Source organism: Plecotus auritus (assembly GCF_963455305.1).
Source record: "Plecotus auritus genome assembly, chromosome: 5".
Lineage (NCBI taxonomy): Eukaryota > Metazoa > Chordata > Mammalia > Chiroptera > Vespertilionidae > Plecotus > Plecotus auritus.
This window is the reverse complement of record NC_137776.1, coordinates 47,616,591-47,633,038: the sequence shown is the minus strand read 5'-3', so window position 1 is coordinate 47,633,038 and position 16,448 is coordinate 47,616,591. Positions and strand designations below refer to the sequence as shown.

General features: G+C 41.4%; 1 protein-coding gene across 2 annotated transcripts in view; it reads left to right on the top strand.

Annotated features, from left to right (window-relative positions):
- The first annotated feature begins 7,685 nt into the window (after positions 1–7,685).
- Positions 7,686–16,448, top strand: part of MAP3K20 (mitogen-activated protein kinase kinase kinase 20) — a 145,913-nt gene continuing 137,150 nt past the window's right edge. Inside the window, exon 1 of one of the 2 annotated variants that reach the window (XM_080668456.1) lies at positions 7,686–8,005. The gene's annotated coding sequence lies outside the window, so the exon portion shown is untranslated. The remainder of the gene's footprint in view (positions 8,006–16,448) is intronic. The other variant, XM_080668455.1, reaches the window with a different exon arrangement.

Here is a 16,448-nt window from a genome sequence, read left to right as displayed (position 1 = left end):
AAATATCTGAGAAAATTAGTACCATGAGGAAAATAAGGTGAAAAACTGACTCCAGAAGAAACAGAACTAATTCAGTTAACTGAATAATAATAATAATAATATCAAATATTTAGCATATGAAATATGACCAATAGTAACAATAATAATATGTAGCATTACTAAACACTAACTCTGAGCCAGGTCTTGATTTAAACACTATACATTAACTTATTTAATACAAACAAAAATTCTATTATGATCTCCATTTTACAGATGAAGAAACAGGCTCAGAGAAGCTGAGTAAAATACCCAAGGTCACACAGCTCATAAGCACCAGGTCTATCTACTTCCAAAGCTCATGTTCTTAGTCCCTATGCTATATTGCATTGAAAGCTTTGATCTTTGAGTTTTGGACATTTTAAAGTCCTCATTAACATTTGACCCTAGGGACCCATCAACTTATTAAGTGACTTGCCTAAAAGCCTGGGAAAGGGTGAGAGCTTGAGTTGGTTGCCATCTTACATACACATTGGGAGATAGGACTGGTAAATCAGTCCTAGAACTTCAAGAATACCTACGAGCTTCATTCTATAACAGATAGCAACACTAAAACTTGTTGCATCCAGATCTTTCAAGACCAGAAAAATCTGGAAGACATCTATTTAGAGAAATATCGAATGCAGCTTCCTCAGAGGTTGGTGATGTTGGTCATAGATATCAAGCTGTGTAATCTAACCCATTGAAACTTGTTAGAGAGGTTTATGCAATTAACTTGCATGGCAAAATGATCCAGATAAACTGGTTGTCTAGACAGGCCAAGGTTGGCTAAGTAAGGTCGAATTTTTATTACTCAACTGAAATAATTCAGTAGGATTTTGCAAATCTGACTTACAATTATTTTGAAATATCTACCACGAAAATTTGGCAAGGTTTGCTTTATATTAATGAATTGAAACACTAAGACCATTATCTAGCTATTTCAACGCTTTTACTTTTTCCTGATATCTGGTGGTAAGGATAATTTTGATAAAGACATTTAAATAATTGAGCAAAAATGAATTTGTATGCTATGTGTTTGGGCGGAGGGGATTATAGTGATGTAAACATGCTAGATGATTATCTCTAGTCTCTATTTCACTCTGATAGAACATTTCTTCCTTTGAAGTACTTCTGTATTTGTCAGTTCAGGCTGCCATAACAAAATAGCATAGACCGGGTGGCTTAACAACAAAAATGTATTTTCTCACAGTTCTGGAGCCTGGAAGTCTGAGAGAAGGACCAGTGCTATAAGAAAAGAACCCCACCCTTATGACCTAATTTAATCGTAATTACCTCCTCAAAGCCCTACCTCCACATGCAGTCACATTGGCGTAGAGAGCCAATGAATTTTAGGGGGCCATGACTCAGTTCATAGCAACTTTCTACCATGTACTATGTGTATATCACTGTAATAGTACACTCCTTCCATTGAAATACTTCCTCTCATGCACCTATGAGTGTTTGATTTTTCAGTCCCCAAGGAGAGAGAAAAAAAAAACCTACTACATCATTTTTAGAGATTAAGACCATTTCTAAAGAAAAAGTTCAAAGTAGGGAATGATATAGAAATGTATCATTAAGCGTGGTTGGTAATGAAGAAAGGAATGTGTCAGGAGGATGAATTAGTGAGAAGAGGAAACAGTAAAGTGTCCTTTTCAAGAATCAGCTCTCATAGAATTTCCAAAAATTTACATAAGACCAGTTGCCCTGGATGAAAAAATAAATTAATAAATAACCCAATTGATGTTTTTGGACAAAGTTCAGCTCTTTAAAACTTCAAAAGTAAGAAAAAAGAATGAAAAAGAGTTTTCCATAAGGAAATGAATATTACTTGTTTGGTGTAGGGTTTTTTCTTATTTTTTTAACTCAGAGGTCTACTGTGGAGTTATTTATGAATATAGAATATGAAATTGTTTGTTGTTTAGTTAGAGAAATTCTAAAATGCAGATATTTTCAAATCTTAGATATAGCACTCAATTGCATTGAAAGCCAATTCTGAAAGGATAGCATGTCTTTCGCCATAAAAATGGACATTTGCTGAAAGTTCAACATAGAAAATCTTCTGGAAATACAGGTTTTATTTCTCAATGAAAACAATATTCTGTATTTGCCTTTACTATGTTTCAATAAAAACAATACCTGTTATTTGCTTTTATATCACTTATAAAACACTTTTACACAAATTATCTCACTTGAAGTTGACCACAAACCTCTGAGATGGATAGGTAAGTTATGAGGGACAACTCACAGATTCAGAAACTGAGATTTAGAGGTTATATAAAATTTTCAGTGTGGAAAAGAAAAGATTACCATGGGCTTATCCTCAGTTAACAATTTGGGGGAGGGGGGAGAGAGGTATTATTGGCGAGGGGAAAGAAAATAGTTCCTGGAAATATTATGTAGAAACATGAAGACTCACCTCATGCATAATGATTTAAAATTGCAATATGGGAACATAAGCACTGAAATACATGGCATGTAGGGAGCCTCATTTCACTAAAACTGAAAACTGGCTCTATAGAGGCCCAATAAGTAAGATGATGTGTGACATCAAGTGAAGCAAAGGCTTAATGAGCCTCACTCTCTGACTTGAGGGTGGCATGTACAAGTCTATTATTAAAAACAAAGTCACCTCGGATTCTCTAGGAGTCAGGGAGTCCGTGAGCAGATTTATTAGAAAAGAAAATACATACACACCCCTAATATATATATAATTTATTTAACATAAATATTAAAAAGATCTAGTTCTATTTAAAACATTGAGACCATGCATAGAAAAATAAAATATTTTATTATAAAATATTTTTTAATGTAGAATATTTCTTATGTCAGTGCAAGAATATCCACTGAGAAAAAAAAGACTTAATTTCATTTTATAAATAGCTATGGATTAGAATATAACAATAGTTCTAACTCTGCTATTGCTGTGCATTTAAAGCCAAGATGATGACTGTATTGAAAAAGAGGGAAAAGAAAATCAATAGATTATTGCTTCAATGAAGCTCACAACAGTGCTGATTAGAGAACACAAATAGATGGCATGATAGGAAAATAACTATAAACTGGGTATGGATTTAAGCCTATGTTAAGACCATTCTTAACTGCATTGTATCTTTAGAAAACATGCATTGAAATTACAACAGCAAATTAAATCTATTCGATCACAAAATTTCATACATAAGAAATAGCATTTATTAATGATCTGGAAGAGGGAGTAAATAACATGTTAATGAAATTTGCAAATGATACTAAATTGGAAGGTGTGGCAAAGAACAACAAAGACAGGGGCTTAATACAAAAGAACCTAAAAGTTAGGAGAAAACCAATGGTGGCCAAAAAAAAAAGCAAATAAAAACTTATAAAAATATTCATTGGAAAAAGTTCAACTTGAGAAAAAAATAATACAAAAGAAGTATGGCTGCAAAAGTGACTAGAATTTGATCAGGATTTATATATATATATATATATATATATATATATATATATATATATATATTTATATATATATATATATATATATATATATATATATATAAATCCTGATCAAATTCTATATATATATATATATATATATATAAAAGCCTAAGTGACCATTATGACCGGTCGACCGAACGACCGGTTGACCGGTTGCTATGACATGCACTGACCACCAGGGGGCAGATGCTCAATGCAGGAGCTGCCCCCTGGTGGTCAGTGCACTCCCACAGGCAACCTCCCGTGGCTGGCCAACCTCCTGCGGTCCCTCCCCGCAGCCGGCCAACCTCCTGCAGGGAGGAGACGACTGGGCGAGATGGCCCTGATCGGCCTGATGCTGGCCAGGCCAAGGGACTCCACCCATGCATGAATTCATGCACTGGCCTCTAGTTCTGATTATAATAAACTAGTTAATTCACTCTTAAGGGGGCCTGGGCCCGCTGCTGGGAAGCAGTCATTGCTTTGCTCCACTATCCTCTCTCTAGGCAGACCAGAGGAACTACATTGCTTAGTTGTAGACATTTTGGAGGCAAGCAAAATTAAGAAAACATAGAGACCAGGAATATCAGTTAACAGAACAAAACAAAACAAAAAAACTACATTGAAGCAAAAAGAATGACTAGTGAAGACACACGATATGTATTGGTGTTATCTAATGGAGTGTTTATAATGAAGAGCAGCAACAAGTGTAAAACTCTTAGCTCAGTGCATGGCATATGAGAAGTTAGTAAATATTAGCAATCACAATTATTATTCTTATTATTATCATTATTATTATTGCTACTGCTATTAATATTAGTACAACTGTGAGACAATTCGCTCCTGGCAGTGTCTTTACTCAGATATTGAAGGGATTTATTCCTTGAACTTGTTCAATGCTATTAGGCCTTTGTACTTGTTGTTCTTGTTATAGTACCTTTCCCTCCTTTTTGTCCAGCAAATTTTCTTCATTCTTCTTGTAGGGACTTAGCAATTCTTTGTCTTGGAAGCCTTCATTGACCTCCCAAAACGGTCAGGTGCCCTGGTGTGAGGCCCCATCGTTATCTCTTTAAGAGCACATCACAGCATAATGGCTTGTGTCTTTTCTGGCTTTTCCATTGCACTCTGAAAACTCTGTGATAATAGGGACCACGCCTGAGTCACTGTTATAATCACAAACTCAGCCAGCGTGCCTGCCATTCAATAAATGTTTGTTGAATAAATTTCGCCAAAGTCCCCAATTTCTCTTCTTGCCCTACTGCTCCTTTCATACCCCAGATCACCTAAGTAAATTTGGTACCCGACATATTCTTGTGCGTTCTCGAGTCCTCAGGTTAGATGTGAAAACTAAGCTCAAACAATGACCTGATCTTCATTTGCGATTTTAAGGAAATGGCTACATATCATAAAGGATGTTTGAGTGTGTGCCTTAATTTCCCAGGGATTCGGAGTGTTGCAGGAGATAAAGCGCCACACTTTGTATGAAAGGTAGTTGATGCTTAGCTATGATGCTGACACAGACTATCCATAATCTAAGATGGAGAACTGAGATGGCTAGGGAGAATGCTTCTGGGTACCAGCTCTCATCACAGCTCTTATCACTGTAAGGGGAGGAACGGCTACACGGGAAACTTTCCTTTTAAGTTACCTTTCCTTCTTTCCTTAATACAATTTATGTCTGCACTTCTCTGATCTACTGATAGCTGGTGGCACTTCCAGAATTTCTATTTAAGAGGAACTCATGAATGAGAGGAGGCTAGGAGACTTTTTCTTTAAGCTAAATTTGCATAGCAAATACACTGTTTTTAGTGTCATTGCATGTTTATTTTGGAGGGTGTTCTTGGGTACAAGTGGGTGCTAAGGACTCCCAATCCACCCCACTCCTGAGAGTACATCTATTTTTAGGATAGAGACTAAAATAAAGAAAAAAGAAGGCTTGATAAGAGACTATTTTGCTATTTACGTTTATAAACCTATATGGGTGAAAATTAACCATTATGCTTCCAAAAAAATTTGAAAGTTTGAAAAAGTCAGCCACGGGAATAAGCACTAGACTTCAGTTATTAGGTCTGGTGCCTAAAGAGATCAGTACAGTCATAAGGAAAGAGGCAACTTGACCAAAGAAGAATCATACTAGAGGCAATCAGCTTATCACACAATTATGCATATACTTCAGCTATGGACACAAATAATAAAATATAAGCTATGACCTCAAGGTGCTGGCAACACAATTGGGAATACAAGAGAATGTCTACCAGATGATCATTTAGGCATGTCTGTGAGTCTCCTCTTTAGTGTTCACTGTTCCTGCTGGTTATTCTCTTAGGCAATTACAAGGGGGAAATAGAACGAAGAAAAAAATGGATGGGAAGGAAGGGTCATGTGGCTAAACATATTGACTCCTAAGGCATGTGCTCCAAATTTAAAGCAATACATTCATAGTTTTAAAGCTGGAACCTGTAGCTAACATCTAATTGGGCCTTATTGTTTTGCAGAGGAGAAAACCGAGGCCTGCCTAGCAAAGTATCCAGCTGCTAAGTGCCAGGATTAAGACCGGGAGCCAGGTTCTCTGGTCCCCAATCGAATGTCCTCTCCACCACAATGTAGTTATGCCTCTGAAGATCAGGTAAAATGACTGGGATTGCCTTATGCCTGGGCCTGTGCTAAAGGGCCTTAGTTTTCTCTATCAGGGGTGGGCAAACTTTTTTTTTTTTTTCAAATTTTTATTAAGGTATTATATGTGTACATATCTTACCATTGCCCCCCACCCAGGGGTGGGCAAACTTTTTGACTCGAGGGCCACAATGGGTTCTTAAATTGGACCGGAGGGCTGGAACAAAAGCATGGATGGAGTGTTTGTGTGAACTAATATAAATTCAAAGTAAAGGAGCGGAGGGGAGAGCAAGAGAACCCTCCGCTCTTTCAGCTCCACGGGCCGGATAGAACAGCCGAACGCGGGCTGTAGTTTGCCCACGGCTGGTTTAGATGATTTTTAGAATTATTTGATTGGGAGTTTTTTTAGAATGACAATTTTCATCGATCCTAATTTCTCACTTAATAAAGTAGAACCCATCCATGCTAAAGTTCTCGTCAAAGAGGAAATTCAATGAATCTGCATGACAGACTAGAAAGCTGTTTTTTGACCTGTATTTCTCCATCCCTCCACTTTCATATCTAACTAAATGAATGATTTACAATATTTCCCTCCTGACCTCTTTTCTGTATCTCAGCTTCATATTTCAACTGCTGCATCTCTACCTGTCTTTCGTCCCATGACCTCAGCCCAACAGGAAGCCAGCTTCTCCTCCACCTATCCCTATTTCTGTCAATGACACCATCGTTGTGCCCATCACCCAGGTCTAAAATCTTGGCATCATCTCTGACGCTTTCCTTCCTCTCTTCTACATCTAGTCGGTCACCAATTTCTGTGGCCTCTTCCTGAAACACGTCTCTCAATCCCATTGCTTCTTTTCTAATTCCATTCTGCACACTCTTACTCAAGTCCTCACAGCCCCATTCCCAGGGAGTGACAATACTGACCTCTCACGCTGCTTCCCATTTTGCCCTGACAACTCATCCTACAACCCCATGGACTGCTCTTTTTCTAAATCACCATTAAAATAAAAAGACAAAGACCTATTTGACCCCTTTGATTCTACCTTTCCACATTCCCCAGTGTCCATAGATGATAAACTCCAAACTCAACCCCCTGGGTAATGTTGCCATACTTTTGCAACATCGTCTTACTTTTCCTCCACAGAACTATCCTTCCCAATCCACAGTTACTTTTCCTCCCCAGGATCTATTTCCACCTCTTGCTGACACCTGGCACGAACTCTCATGTCCTCATCTGAACTCAGCTTTGTTCAAGTCACCAACCTGGGCACAGAGCCATGACCCCTCCTCAAAATTCGGTAGGTATCTACTAAGCGTTCCACTGAGGCAGCCTTCAGCCCTAACTCCACAGAAATATCTTAACAGGTCTGTCCCCCTTCCTAACTAGATCATGAAGATCTGCAGGGATCGAAGCAACCTCCCATCTTCGTACTGTTTGTGGATAGGACTGACTTGACAGGACAGATGGTGGTAACTTCTTTAAAAAGACGTGAAGGTACAAAGGGAAGAAGAGGCACAGGCACAGGCGATAGGGCAGGTGGCAGGTGCCCCGGCTGAGCGCCCCTGGGTCCCAGGGCGCTGGGGCGGAGGGCGCCCCTGGGGATGCACACTGGAGACCGGAGCGCCGCCCCACGCCCGGTGGCGGGCGAGTCCGAGCTGCCGCCGGCCGGGCTGGCGGCGCGGGCTGGGAGGCCCGGCCGTTCCGCGCTCGGAGGTAGGTGGTGCTGTTGCTGTGACTGTCTGTCTCATTGGCGCGGGGAGGAGAGGCGGAATGTTCAACTCCTGACTCCGGCGGAAGCGTGGGAGCCGCACGGGCCGCCGTCGTCTCGACCCCCGGTGGCCGCCCCTGCCCTCGGCTCGCGGGGCCTCGGCGCCCCGGCTGCTGCTCGGCTGCTGCTCGCGTCCGGCCGGGAGCCAGGTAAGGACCAGGCGGAGGCCAGGGAGGGAGAGGGTGCGACGGAGGCCCGCGCGCTCGCGAGTCGTCCCGACGCTCCGGGCCGCGGCCCAGCCGGAGCCTGTCCGGCGTGCGGGGTCCCCACCGGGCCTCCTTCCCCGACCCGGAGCCCGCCCGGGCGGCGGCCGCGGGAGCAAGCGTCCCGGACTCCCTTGGACTCGGCGCCGGACCTCGGCCGCGGCCGGGTCGCGAGCGGCTCGGGAAGTTCGGGCCGGTCCCACGCAGAAGTTGGCGCGGGGCAGAGCGGGGTGCAGCCCGGAGCGCCTCCGGCTTTCTGGGCCCGGGGCGCGGGCGTGGGGCGCCTCCCGGGCCGTCGCCCCCCGCACCGATCGGGTGGCGCCGGAGCGCAGGCCTCGCAGGGGGTGACCCGGGCACCTCTCCTCTCGGGAAGCGAAACTCGAGTCTCCCAAATCAGGGCAGGGTGCAGGCCACTTCCCAGCAGAGTCTGCGCGTGCGAGGGGAGACCGCGAAGCGGGGCTTTTCCGCCGGGCGGGGCGCGATGTCTCCCACTCAGAGCGGCCGCTTCCTGCCCTGCGGGAGCCTGCGCCCACCCGCACCCTCCAGTGCCCCTCTTTTCCTTCCACGCGAGCTGAGGGTCACCCCTTGGCCGACCCTGTGGCGTGCCGGGTTCGTGGGCTCTGAGAACAGCACCAGGCCCGCTGGGGAATGCTGAGGCCCCGCCACGCCTGGCTTGCCCCTGACAGCTTGCAGAAAAACTTTAATACAAAACTGGCGAGAGGACACCGGACTGCCCAAGAAAAATGGGGCAGTCATTGTTAGAGTGCTGGAAACGTGTGTTTCTCATGCGCCTCGAGATCTTGCGTAAGCACTATTTATGGAGAACTTAATTACTATTTTTGTTAGTTTCTTTAATAATGAAAGCAACACAATTTAGTGGCATATTCCAAATGATACTACAATAAGCAGCTCTCAGCGATAATAGTGTATTAAAATCAACTTACAGGATTAATTCGAAGATGCTAGAGCTAAGGTGACTGTAAAGTATATTCTTATTTTACCCCTAAAGCCTTTTTGCTTTTCTGAACTCAGTTTAATTGAACGTCCAGGATTCAGTGGATCCAAACCTACCAACATATTTAAAGACAAAAATAAAAAAGTGATTCAAGACAGTTAACGTCTTCTTTGTAGTAGGACCATCTCCACAGTGAAATTTCATGGTTTTGATTTTCAAAAAAATATGACGGCTGCATTTTGATTATGGTTTTTGGTTATGTGTAGAGCATTTGTTTTCAATTCCTACTACAATAGGGAGAGATTTGGGAGATTGTAAATGAATATGAATTTGTTTTGTTTGGAAAGAGGGAATTAAGATAAAGAGAAAAATGGTCTTTTGAGCAATGTGCACTGTTTATTTTAATCTTAAACAATTTAGTTCCTATGATAACTTGTTTTGGAATTGTTTTGGGAGGTGTTTTCTTTTTCTTTTCTTTTACTGAAAGATATTATTGTTTAAATCAAAAGTTTTAGTGCTAATAATTCCAGAGTAAATGACCATAATCTGACACTACGGGCCGGGGCGGGGGGGTGGTGTCCAGGAAAACAAATAGGTGGTTGATCTTTTTTCCTTATCCTTTTAGGGAACACATAAGAACACATTGGAGGAGAGATGGATAGAGTGAGAGGGAGAGAGAATGAGAGGGAGGGAGGCAGAGAGGGAGGGAGAGTGGGAGGGAAGAAGGGAGGGAGGGAGGGAAGAAGGGAGGAAGGGGGAGAGAGAGAGAGAGAGAGAGAGAGAGAGAGAGAGAGAGAGAGAGAGAGAGAGAGAGAAATAGCCAAATATTAAGCATGATGATTTGAATCTAAAAATGGATGGTCAAAGATCTTGGGAACTAAGGGACCTTCTTGCCAAATAAGGACACTTGGCAGGCTGCACTGTGTCTTTTAAGTTAGCACAAGAGTGAGTGCTATTGGCAATATATTGGCTGAGTGCCTATCTGGATTGAGTAGTGAAACTGACTCTAATAGGGCTACACAATTATAAACAGAGTTATGAGGGGTGTGGAGTGAATAATCTAGTCATCAGAGAACACACTGGCCAAATCTCAATGATGTTTCGTGAAAAGAGGTTAAATGTAGCTATTAGTGTGGAGTGAAAGAGGAAAATGGACAGTTGATTTTAGAAATTGATGGATTCAGAGAAAAGAGAGGAGAAAAATCAATGATTTAAATAAAAACACAGAAAAAGGTGTTTGTGGTGATATAGTACTTCTTAGAATAAGACAGCCTATGTCTGTATCCAGAGATGTTGTCAATAAAAATCAATTTGGCCCTAGACGGTTTGGCTCAGTGGACAGAGCATCAGCCTGCGGACTGAAGGGTCCCGGGTTCGCTTCTGGTCAAGGGCATATGCCTGGGTTGCCGGCTTGATCCCCAGTGGGGGGTGTGTAGGAGGCAGCCAATCAATGATCCTCTCTCTCTCTCTCTCTTTCTCTCCCCACCCCCTTCCTTTTCCTTCCTCTCTGAAATCAATAAAAATATCTTTTAAAAAATCAGTTTGGATCATTTGTTTTCCATTTTATTTTACCCAGGACAGATTGATAGGGAGGGTGTTGTGTACTACTGCAGGGAAGATTTAGGCTACATCTTTTGTGACTATTAACCTTGCCCTGCTACACACAAATAAGCAGAGTTCCAGCTGTGAACAGAGACGTGCACCTGTTAAGGAAGGAGAGCTCTAAATACTAGAGCTTAGATTGGTTTGACTGATACAGGGTGCTTTTGTGTCAGACCCTCCTACAGATAGCTCAGGCATCGATTATGCCCTAATAGCAGTTAAATAATCCCAGCACAGTAGACAATTCTGTGAGAACAAAGCAGCCACACATTTGACACCCTAACCCCAGCATCACGATTGCTAATAGGAAGTGAAAGCCTCAGATTGAACTGTATATGGATGGTAAGCAATCCAGTAATTACTGTAATAAGAAAAGGATTTGTTTAAAGTGTGTGTGTGTCGGGGGAGGGGCGCAAATTGGAAGGAGGAAGAAGAATATAGTGGAAAAAGACATATGGTATGGTGCGGGGAATGGTATTACTTTGGAGTCAGACTTGAGTTTGAATCCCAATTGTAGTCAGTTTTAAGTTAGGTAGTTGGCTGGGGCATGTTTCATACCCTTGACAATCGGTTTCCCCACATGTAAGTTGAGGACAGTGATGCCTTGCTTTATGAGACAGCGCATGGAAATGCTTGGACCAGTGCCTGAAACTTCAGCTGCCATAACTGAATAATAGAGAAGGGTGCTTTTTCACATTCTCAAGTTATACACAGAGAAAGCTGCCTGTCTCACCTATCCCCAACTAAGGCTTGCCCTTGGTAGCCTGCCCTGCTCCCAGATCATGGTTACATGTGTCTGTGGGGTAGAAGGTTTTCATAGCTACTCTCCTGCTTTTAGTATAAGGATTTCTAAAGCAGCTATGTGCACCTCTGTGTTTACTAGTATATACAGTTTTGTAATGCTTTCAGGGGAGAATCAGAAAATTCATGCATTTAAATATCTGTATGAGAAGCTTGAAGAATTTGGGGGTTGCATGAAGAGGGGAAGGTTATGTATGACCTAGAGACCAAAACCAAAACCAAAATCATTTTACAGCTGATTTTTTTTTAAATATATTTTATTGATTTTTTACAGAGAGGAAAGGGAGAGGATAGATAGCTAGAAACATCGATGAGAGAGATACATCGATCAGCTGCCTCCTGCACACCCCCCACTGGGGATGTGCCCGCAACCAAGGTACATGCCCTTGACCGGAATCGAACCTGGGACCCTTCAGTCCGCAGGCCGATGCTCTATCCACTGAGCCAAACCGGTTCCGGCTACAGCTGATTTTTGAGCACAGTTTATTTCCAGGGACCAACGTCCTTCTTTCTGGACTTATCTCTGGACTTTCATCTAGGAAAACGAAAGAGAGAAGGCAAGAATTGCTGTCTAAAGATCATGGAGTAATATTTGCTCATTAAATTCTGCGTTCCTTCAGGATTTGTAATTAGAGGCATAAATACCCCCAATGGAAGCAAGCACTTTCTTTAAAATCTTGTATTTAATCGTGAAAATGCATGTGACTTTTATATTCTCTTCTGTATTGTTTGACTTTATTGTACAAGACAACACAAACAGATACTAAGCATGTTTATTCCCCCCGATCTTAAAGTAAAATCGATGCTGTTGGATGTGTGTTTATTCATACACTGTCTGCACAGTGCTGGGTACCCACCTATGGAATACCCACATTTGAGGAGTGTGGGCCCGGTTCTGATCATCGGTGCTGCGCCATCAAACTTCACAGCTCAGCCCAATGCATGGGGTAATGCAAATCCATTTTGCTAAGAAAAGAATAGGGGTAGATCATCGTTCAAAGAGTTCATTTTTCGGTGGCTTTCGAGGGGAAAGGAGCTCTTTGCCTTGAGAGTGGAGGGGAGCGGGGAGAGGACAGTTGTAGGATAGAAATCTGGCATGAGGCTTTCACCTTCCCGGCCAGTTTGGGAGGAGACATTTAGGAGGATAACCCAGTCGCCCCCATTGTTTCCATCACTGGTATTAATCACTGTGCTCTTCGCGTCAGGTTCATGACTATCCCTGAGAAGAGAAGGGAGACCATTCATACTTTATAGTAGGTTAATTAGCCATTGCTTACTCAAAGGGTTGGAGTAGGCCTTAAAAAACATTCATTCTCGAAGCTGATGTGGGAGTCTCCTACTGTACATGCCCACCTCCCATTGAACACTGTCAGTGATGGGGAACTCACTACTAAACAGGGGGGGGGGGGAGATGGGGAAGGGCATATTTTCTTGTTAGGCAACTCTAATAACCAGCAATTCTTACTGTAACTTTTGTCAACAGATAACTTTTCCTCTGGATCAGTGATGCATAATTTAGGGTCTTTCTTTGGTCTTCTCTAGTTTTAACGCCCCCATTTTCTTTCATTTTATATCAAGGTCCCTGGGTTTTAACCTCATATTGACCCTTCTCAGGGAACATTCATTCTAGGCAATTAGTCCAAAAATTGTAACTGTCTGTTAGGAGTAGCCAGATGCTTTCTATTTGACAGAAAACCAGGTTCAAGGGTAGAAACAAAAGCTGAGTAGCAGCAGGATCTAGGGAAGTGTAGGCCTGCTGACTGAGGAGCAACTGCTTTCTCCCCCACCCCACCCCCAAACACCCAGAAATTCCTCTTCTAGCCAACCCATAGGAAAGTGCCCTGTTAGTGCTCCTGTATTTTATTCAGATTCCGAATCTCTGTTCCTCCCGCCTCCAGTCACTGAGCACAGGAAGGCCTGCAGTGCCCATGTTGTGCATAGAGCCCATTTCTCCTGTCCTTGTTGGGCCTCTGAGCACAGACACTTTTCCACGCAGCATTTCTGTGGCACAAATGCACCTACCCCTCACCTTCCTGTCCCTCCTATATTCTGCCTCTGGTCTACATTTAAGGAAGTGTGTCATGGAAGCCTGTTTTTCATTCATTGAAACAGCAAAGTGTAAATAAGACTGTTTCTTTTAGCTAGCTCATTTTTATTTTAACCTTTGCTCTACCTAGAGAGTTATGTTACATATATAGTAAAACATAGAAGAAAGAAAAGAAACAATAGCTGTTGTATTTTTAAGATTCTGAACGTGGAATTCCCTGAGATATATGTGACTGAAGATCCTATTCACTGCCTGGCCGGCATGGCTCAGTGGTTGAGTGTCAACCTATGAACCAGGAGGTCAGGGTTCGATTCCCAGTCAGGGCACATGCCTGGGTTGCAGGCTCAATCCTCAGTGTGGGATGTGCAGGAGGCAGCCCATCAATGATTCTCTCTCATCATTGATGTTTCTATCTCTATCTTCCTCTCTGATATCTATAAAAATATATTTTAAAAAAGAGATCCTATTCACTGAGACTGACCTATTCTCTGTAAGATAATACTGCTTTTCTCCTGTGGCAGCCAGGGAGGAAGGAAAGAATATCTGTGGTAGACATAGTACTAGTTAGTGCTAGTCACATACCTAGTCTCCTCATGCTAGTATAGATCTTAACTTTTTTTAGTGACTGAAAAACAGGAACATAGTAGAACAGCAGTCCTGTTCAGGAATAGAATACTTACATCTTCAACTGTGGTGTTATGAACCCCAGACCAGAGCTTTCCCCATTTTTTGGAAGCTAAGACTCATAGGAAAAAGGAACAAACACTGCAGAACCATTATCCAAATGGTGTTGTTTTAATACACATGATGATAAAGCACAGTTTTACTAGCTTATTCATTAATCTATGTTTAGGAGGCTGAAATAATACTAAGTATTAGGGTAGCATACATGGCAAAAGAATTTGTCCAGGGCTGTTTCCCAAACCCTTTTTTGTCATATTCAGGACATAATAAAATTAGTTTTTCTATATTGCTTTAAAAATAAACTTGTAACTTTTGTGAAGAAGGGAAAAAGGAAAGTGTAAATTAGGGAAGGGATAGAAGAATACCAAGGATCTGAATTCAGAAATAGGCCCTAAACCTAAAAGATAGAAAATTTCAGAAAAAAGTCCAAAGACCTGTTTTCTGGTAAAGTTAATCCTTTTATAAAGTAGATTTAATTTTTTAACATTAGCTTTGTAGGTACTTCATGAAGCTGGTTGCAGTTTCCCGAGTCTCTTTGATACACAGCAGATAAGATCTGAAAGAAAGCAGTGGCCACTACTGAAAGCAGGTGCATTCTAGATCCCTACCTAAGCCAGTGCTAAATTGAATGAATAGGCGCTAGAAACTCTAATATCTAAAAAAAAAAAAAAAAAAGTATTGACTTTTAATAATTTAAATATTCTCTTTATGAAAAAAAATTTAAAGGAAAATTATAATTACTTACTAATAAGATAGATGTGACAAAAATGGCCAAACGTTAAAAGCAGCGAACAGAGGAGAGAGGAAAATACACAAAGAACCACAGATAAAAAGGATTTAAGGATCATTAGTACATTTATCTATTAATAATTGCTCACCAAAACTAATGGAGATATAATATAAAGCAGTTCTGAACATGAGAGAGGAAAACTGTTGAGGGAAAGCATACCCGACTACAAAGGCTAAAGAAGTAGATGGCCACGTGTGATATCAAGACTTATTAAAATAATTAGACAGGCATAATTTCCATTTATTGAGCATGTGCGGGACACTATGCAAGGTCCTTTCACAGCATCTGCCTCTGCCCAACAACTATACAGAGTGGGTGGTGCTTTTGCCAGTGGGAAAACCGAGGTCCGAGAGGCACCGTGCCTTGTCCAAGGTCTAACAGCTAGCTGGTGGGTGCGGGCTTGCTCTTCCATCTGGAAGATTTACCAAAGAAATCAAACCATACTGTGCAATCGGATAACTCTTGGACTATCAATTTTGAGGCATTCGGTAACAGAATGGAAAAGATTTATAATTTTTTTTACTTATTGGTTCTGGAAATGCCGTGATCTGAGAAAAAGGTGATTGTTAAAGGTTACTGAGAGGTTCAGAGTTCAAACTCACATCTATCTAATTCTAAACCTTGTTGCTGCTATGTTAGCACTTAGGTGGGATCTTTCTGTTTTGTTTTTGTTGTTTTGAATTCAGGGCAAAAGTCCATTTTTTTGGATAAAAGGCTAAAAACTAAAAGGTAAAATAATACTCCCTTTAAGGGTTTCTACCTTAATATGGTTTCACATTTGATAATAGCCATTGGTGCTGTGGGTGTGTGCTTTCAGTAATTAATAGTTAAATTTTTTGAAATTTTAATTTAAGAAAATTTTTAAAAATTAAAAAATATTGTCTTACTACAGTACTGAAATGATTGGGATCAACCTCCAAGTTAGTGATTTTCACCATTTTCAGAGTTGTGACACCCTATTAGGTTTTAATTTTGGTGATATCCCTGCTCTAACTCACCCTTCAGTGCTGTGTGGTAGATATTTAGTAATATTTAAAGCAGTTTTGAGCATTTATGAAACAAAAGTTAGAATGCTACAAAATTAGGACTGGGAATTGTTGCATGGAGAAAAATTGCATTTTGGGTATAAAAGCAAATATTTTTTATTTTTTATTTTTTAAGTAAATCTTTATTGTTCAGATTATTACAGGTATTCCTCTTTTTTTTTCCCCATAGCTCCCCTCCACCTGATTCCCCACCCCACTTCATGGCCTTACCCCCGCCACTGTCTTCATCCATAGGTGTAAGATTTTTGTCCAATCTCTTCCCACACCCCTCCATTATTTTAACTTGGTGGAATAAAAACATTGTAGGACTGGGTATACTGTGTAAATACGTTTACATAGATGACACTTATTAAATTCTGGTGTATTCCCTGGAGAATACATTGGAAAAATAAGAACACAATTTGATCAGGTAGCAGTCTTTCCCAAGATGCTGCAAGTATGATTAATCAGCAGCTCAGATTTTT